Source organism: Mustela putorius, unplaced genomic scaffold (genome assembly GCF_011764305.1).
Source record: "Mustela putorius furo isolate JIRA1106 unplaced genomic scaffold, ASM1176430v1.1 tig00000698_pilon_pilon_pilon, whole genome shotgun sequence".
Classification (NCBI taxonomy): Eukaryota; Metazoa; Chordata; class Mammalia; order Carnivora; family Mustelidae; genus Mustela; species Mustela putorius.
In genome coordinates this window covers 7,384,501-7,389,800 of record NW_025421449.1, presented here as the reverse complement: position 1 = coordinate 7,389,800, position 5,300 = coordinate 7,384,501, and the positions used below count along the sequence as shown (strand labels likewise).

General features: G+C 39.5%; 1 long non-coding RNA gene across 1 annotated transcript; it reads left to right on the top strand.

Annotated features, from left to right (window-relative positions):
* Positions 1-1,300: 1,300 nt before the first annotated feature.
* Positions 1,301-4,272, top strand: LOC106007108. The gene is made up of 3 exons (XR_001181658.2): positions 1,301-1,489; positions 2,976-3,091; positions 3,680-4,272. It is a non-coding gene; the product is annotated as an uncharacterized LOC106007108 (long non-coding RNA).
* The last annotated feature ends 1,028 nt before the right edge of the window (positions 4,273-5,300 follow it).

The following is a 5,300-nucleotide window of genomic DNA, read 5'->3' as shown; positions in this document are numbered from 1 at the left end:
AGCAAACTTAATAACACATTTTATTGAATGTAACCCCAAATCCTAAAATAATCGTAACTCTACTATATTTTATTTGTATATTTATATATAATTTATATGTTAATAATATCAGGTTAAGAGTGTAATGTTGAATGAATACAGAACTGTTGTGATTAGATGCATTCAATAATAAAGCATTCATTTAATAATAAAGCATTTATGAATCAACATGATTTATGAATGTGAATGCTATAGTTATATAGATAAGCAAAAATAATGTTGGCCTAAGATTTTAGCTCATCTGTCTTTATAAGGAAACAAACAGAAGTCTTAAATAATGTAATTGAAAGTGCCAGGGTAGCTCAGTTGGCTAAGCATCTGACTCTTGATTTTGGCTTAGGTCATGATCTCAGGGTAATGAGATGGAGCTCTTTGTCAGGCTCCACACCGAGTGTGGAACCTGCTTAATATTCTCTCTCTCTCTCTCTCTCTCTCTCTCTCAATGCCTCTGTGCCTACTCCCCAGCTCACTCTCTTGGGGGGGGAGGGAAGGTAAAAAAAAATAAGTGTATTAATTGATATATTTTGAGCTTCAAATGCTGAAAATAAGGACTATACCTTCTTGGAGTACCTGGGTGGCTCAGTCAATTGAGTGACTCACCCTTGATTTCAGCTCAGGTCATGATTTGAGAGCCTAGGACTGAGCCCCATGTTGGACTCTCCACAGAGCAGGTGGTCTGCTTTAGGATTCTCCCTCTGCCCCCTCCCCCCACTCTCTCTCTCTCAAATAAATAAATAAATCTTTAAATAAAATAAGAATATACCTTCTTTTTAAGGGATAGATTATTTGCAAAGCTTGCCCATATATTAGATCACTTGGAAATTCCCAATAAATTTCAGATTTGAAGTACTAAAAAATGTATTATGCTTAAAATGAAATAATATTAGTAACAATACAAATAATATTTAAAAAGTCCCATAAGCATCTCTTTTTCCAAATGTAAAATAGAAACTGAAATTAAAGCATATTGAGAAAAAAAAAGAGAGGAAAATTCTAAAGAACATTCTAGTAGAGGAGCAAAGTGAAGACATTTTCAAGTGTGACGGAACTTGATCGTATAGCAAACACCTTTTAAGTGCTTTAGTCCTTTTTCTTTTCTCTCTTTCTTTCTTTCGCTCCTATCCTCCCTTCCTTCCTCCCCTCCCTCCTTCCCTCCCCTTTTGGTGGTGGTGGGGGGATGAGAATACAACCACACAATGATGCAATCCAGCCTAATAAAAGAGAATGGTGACTTGTAAAAGGAGCATGGTGTGTTCAATGTCAGAAATCAGTACTGCAATGGCTAAATCTTGCTGATAAAATAAGAGTGTGATCTGGCATGCAAAGAACTCAGAGAATGCAGCACAAAACTTCTTTTTGAGAAAAGTACTCTACAACCACATCTAGCCAAGCAGGCGGTATCAAAACCAAAACACTCAGGAATGGAGAAGCTCCAGAGAAAAGACTGGTGGTGAGCAAAAAATTAATTCAAAGAACTAAGGCGATTATACTCTGTGTATTGTGATTACAGAACATAAATGTTTAACTCTTGATAAGTAAATTTGGGAGGTGAGGCTAGGAATCTTGACAGGAAGTATAAAAGGGCCACCCACTTACCTTTCATTGTGTGAGTTTGATCACTATTGATTAAAACTGAAGTGAAATTTTAAGATGTATAATATTTCCACAGTCTCTTAAAGTTGGAAGTTCATAGTTTTTGCCTTAGATAATACAGACATTCATATCTCTTGTGGTAAAGAAACAAGGTAAGCAATTCTCTTATTTTTAAATTATTTTTCTAACATGGGTAGCATAATGTTTTAGATTTTCTCCATCCATCCATGTATGTACTTTAGAACAGTTTTGAAGAATGTTATCTAATTTTTTGAGATACTTATGGGCAATATGATTTTGGATATTACTTTTAATTTTTTTTCTTTGGTTACATTATTCTTCCTTTATGTTTCACCATGTTGTTTGAAAAGTTCATGATGAAATACATAATTTAAAAAGCAAGCAATAAAAACATTTCAAGAATCAGAATGGGGAGCTGATGGAGGAAATTTTATGTAAGAAAATGGACCCGACTGAATGACTGCTTGACTACAGAAAGAAAACAAAGAGGAGAATGTAAAGTCCTACTAAAATGTAGAAGCTGGGCCAATGGCAGAACCCCCAGCACAGGAGGGAACCAACAGAGAACATAACTGGTAGAAGCAAGCAGATTCCTTCAGCCTAGGGTGCATGCATATCAAGAGCTATTGTCAGTACAGAGTGGCAAGGCGAGAGGTAGGAAGACAGACTTAGTTAGAAAGACACAACTCAAAAAGAAAAAAAAAAAAGGAAAGAAAGAAAGACACACCTAGGAGTAAGCATTGTAGAGATGTGAGCTCGAATCAGAGAAAAGGATGAGATACCAGGAGTGGTGTGTGCATAGGGAGGGCCTGGGGGTCCTGGCACAAGCCGGCCATCACTGTTCTTGGGCAGAAGGAGATACTCTGCTGTATGGGTCATCTCCACTCACCAAGGACAAAACCAGAACAGAAAGTAGCTGAAGCTGAGTTATAGCAGCTCATATGGCCCAAACTTACCTTGGCCCTGCAAGGGTGGTTGCGATTAAAGGATCTACTCTGGGGCCCTGCTAGTCTCAAATTTCAGGCTCTGTTTGGGTCACGGTGACACCAGAATTCTCATTCCACTTCAGCATTGACTGTTGGCATTTGTAGAGGCAGACAGTCACACCAGAGTTGATTTATCACCGTGCCTGAGGCTCCAAGGGATTTTCAGTAGAAACCAGATTCAGAGCCTCTAGGTACCACTGACTTTTTATCAAATAATTATTTGTTGGATTTTTATAAAATGAAAGTACTTATAAAGTCCTTATGTTATTTAAAAATGCTTAATGACAAGCCAATGTATTGAGTTAAGAACCATTAAATAAATACATTCTCTTTTAGGAGGCTGGAAGGCTAGGCTAAGGATTATACACACATCTGCTGCCATCCATCATGCCTTAATGCCAGTTAGCCATCACTTCTGGGCTGGAGTTAATCAAGCCGGGCTCTCCCACCAGGTGAGCTTGGTTACCACCTGTTACTTTGGCTGGGTGAGAGGACTGGCCATGGATTTTTATTTAGCTGAAATATTTGACTTTGGCAGACTGTTAAAAGAAGTAATATTTCAAAATAATGCAACAGAGGAATATTTATGAAACTATTTGCACAGTGTTACTGAGAAGCTAGTTCTCCTTTCCCATTATAAATCACTCTACAACTGGGTCAGAAGAGCAGGTTTGCCAAATATTTAGATTCTGCAGGATCTGCTGCAAAGATCATTACATTAAAGGAATTAGAGTCATCAGAAGTTATTGGTGGGGGAGAATGCTGGCAGCACAAACATCGCATGTGGAAATGTGAGAAAGAATGAGAATAATTGAAACCTTTTTCTTGGAGGGAAGTGCAGAGAACAAAGCAAGAAAGCAAGCAAAAGCACATTGAATCAGTGTGTTCAGCTCTGCCTCCCCCTCCTGATCCTCCCTAGCAGGAGGGCATCTACTTTGGGTGGGTGATCCCAGGTTATTGCACCTTGGCAATATCACTTGGTCAGGAAAGAATGTTTTCAAGTTTTCTGAACACTTCCCACTGGCTTTGTCCATTTGTAGTTACCATTCTGGAATCGGAGCATGACAAGAATTGGAAATGACATACACCAAACTCTGCATATCCTGAAGCCAGCCGCGATCGCTCTGCCACTGTCACGTCAAGCTCCATCACTCCTGGCCACTCAGTGCTGAGCGCATGACACCTGTCAGAAACTTTCAAGTGTCTGCTCGTTTCTTCATCAGGATTGCCTACGTAGCCTGGACAAGGAAGGGATGACATTTGGGATGAGAGAGGAATGGGCAGTGCCTTCTTTCTGCCTCCTCCGCCTGTCAGTTTGAGTTCTCTCTCAACTTATCAGAGTTTAGATCCAATCGCCTTGTCATTTAGAAATGCATGCAGTGGTGACCAGGTTTGAAAACAATGTGGGAGAGAGAACTTGGGCACATCTCCTTCGAGAATGATGCCTTGTGAGGAAATTAAACAAAGAAAAGAGGCATTGCATTAGGCTATCTTTGCCCTTTGGAAATGTGCTGCTTTGGGATATGGGTGGATGCACTCAAGTCATCTATACACATGGATTCCTTTGCATTTTTTTCTCTTTTCATTAAAGTGGAATAATTGGGCATATGAGTTAATCAAAATTGTAGAGGTTTTCTAGGTGGGAGGTTTTAGTCAACTATTGTTTTTCTTTTCCTTCTTTTTAGTAATACTTTCATTTTTTTTCATTTATTTATTTTCAGCGTAACAGTATCATTATTTTTTCACCACACCCAGTGCTCCATACAATCCGTGCCTTCTATAATACCCACAACCTGGTACCCCGACCTCCCACCCACCCCGCCACTTCAAACCCCTCAGATTGTTTTTCAGAGTCCATAGTCTTTCATAATTCACCTCCCCTTCCAATTTACCCCAACACCCTTCTAACTCTCCATGTCCTCCATGCTTTTTGTTATGCTCCACAAATAAGTGAAACCATATGATAATTGACTCTCTCTGCTTGACTTATTTCACTCAGCATAATCTCTTCCAGTCCCGTCCATGTTGCTACAAAAGTTGGGTATTCATCCTTTCTGATGGAGGCATAATACTCCATAGTGTATATGGACCACATCTTCCTTATCCATTCGTCCGTTGAAGGGCATGTTGGTTCTTTCCATAGTTTGGCGACCGTGGCCATTGCTGCTATAAACATTAGGGTACAGATGGCCCTTCTTTTCACGACATCTGTATCTTTGCGGTAAATACCCAGGAGTGCAATTGCAGGGTCATAGGGAAGTTCTATTTTTAATTTCTTGAGGAATCTCCACACTGTTCTCCAAAGAGGCTGCACAAACTTGCATTCCCACCAACAGTGGAAGAGGGTTCCCCTTTCTCCACATCCTCTCCAACACATGTTGTTTCCTGTCTTGCTAATTTTGGCCATTCTAACTGGTGTAAGGTGATATCTCAATGTAGTTTTAATTTGAATCTCCCTGATGGCTAGTGATGATGAACATTTTTTCATGTGTCTGATAGCCATTTGTATGTCTTTATTGGAGAAGTGTCTGTCCATATCTTCTGCCCATTTTTTGATATGATTGTCTGTTTTGTGTGTGTTGAGTTTGAGTTCATTATAGATCCTGGATATCAACCTTTTGTCTGTACTGTCATTTGCAAGTATCTTCTCCCATTCCGTGG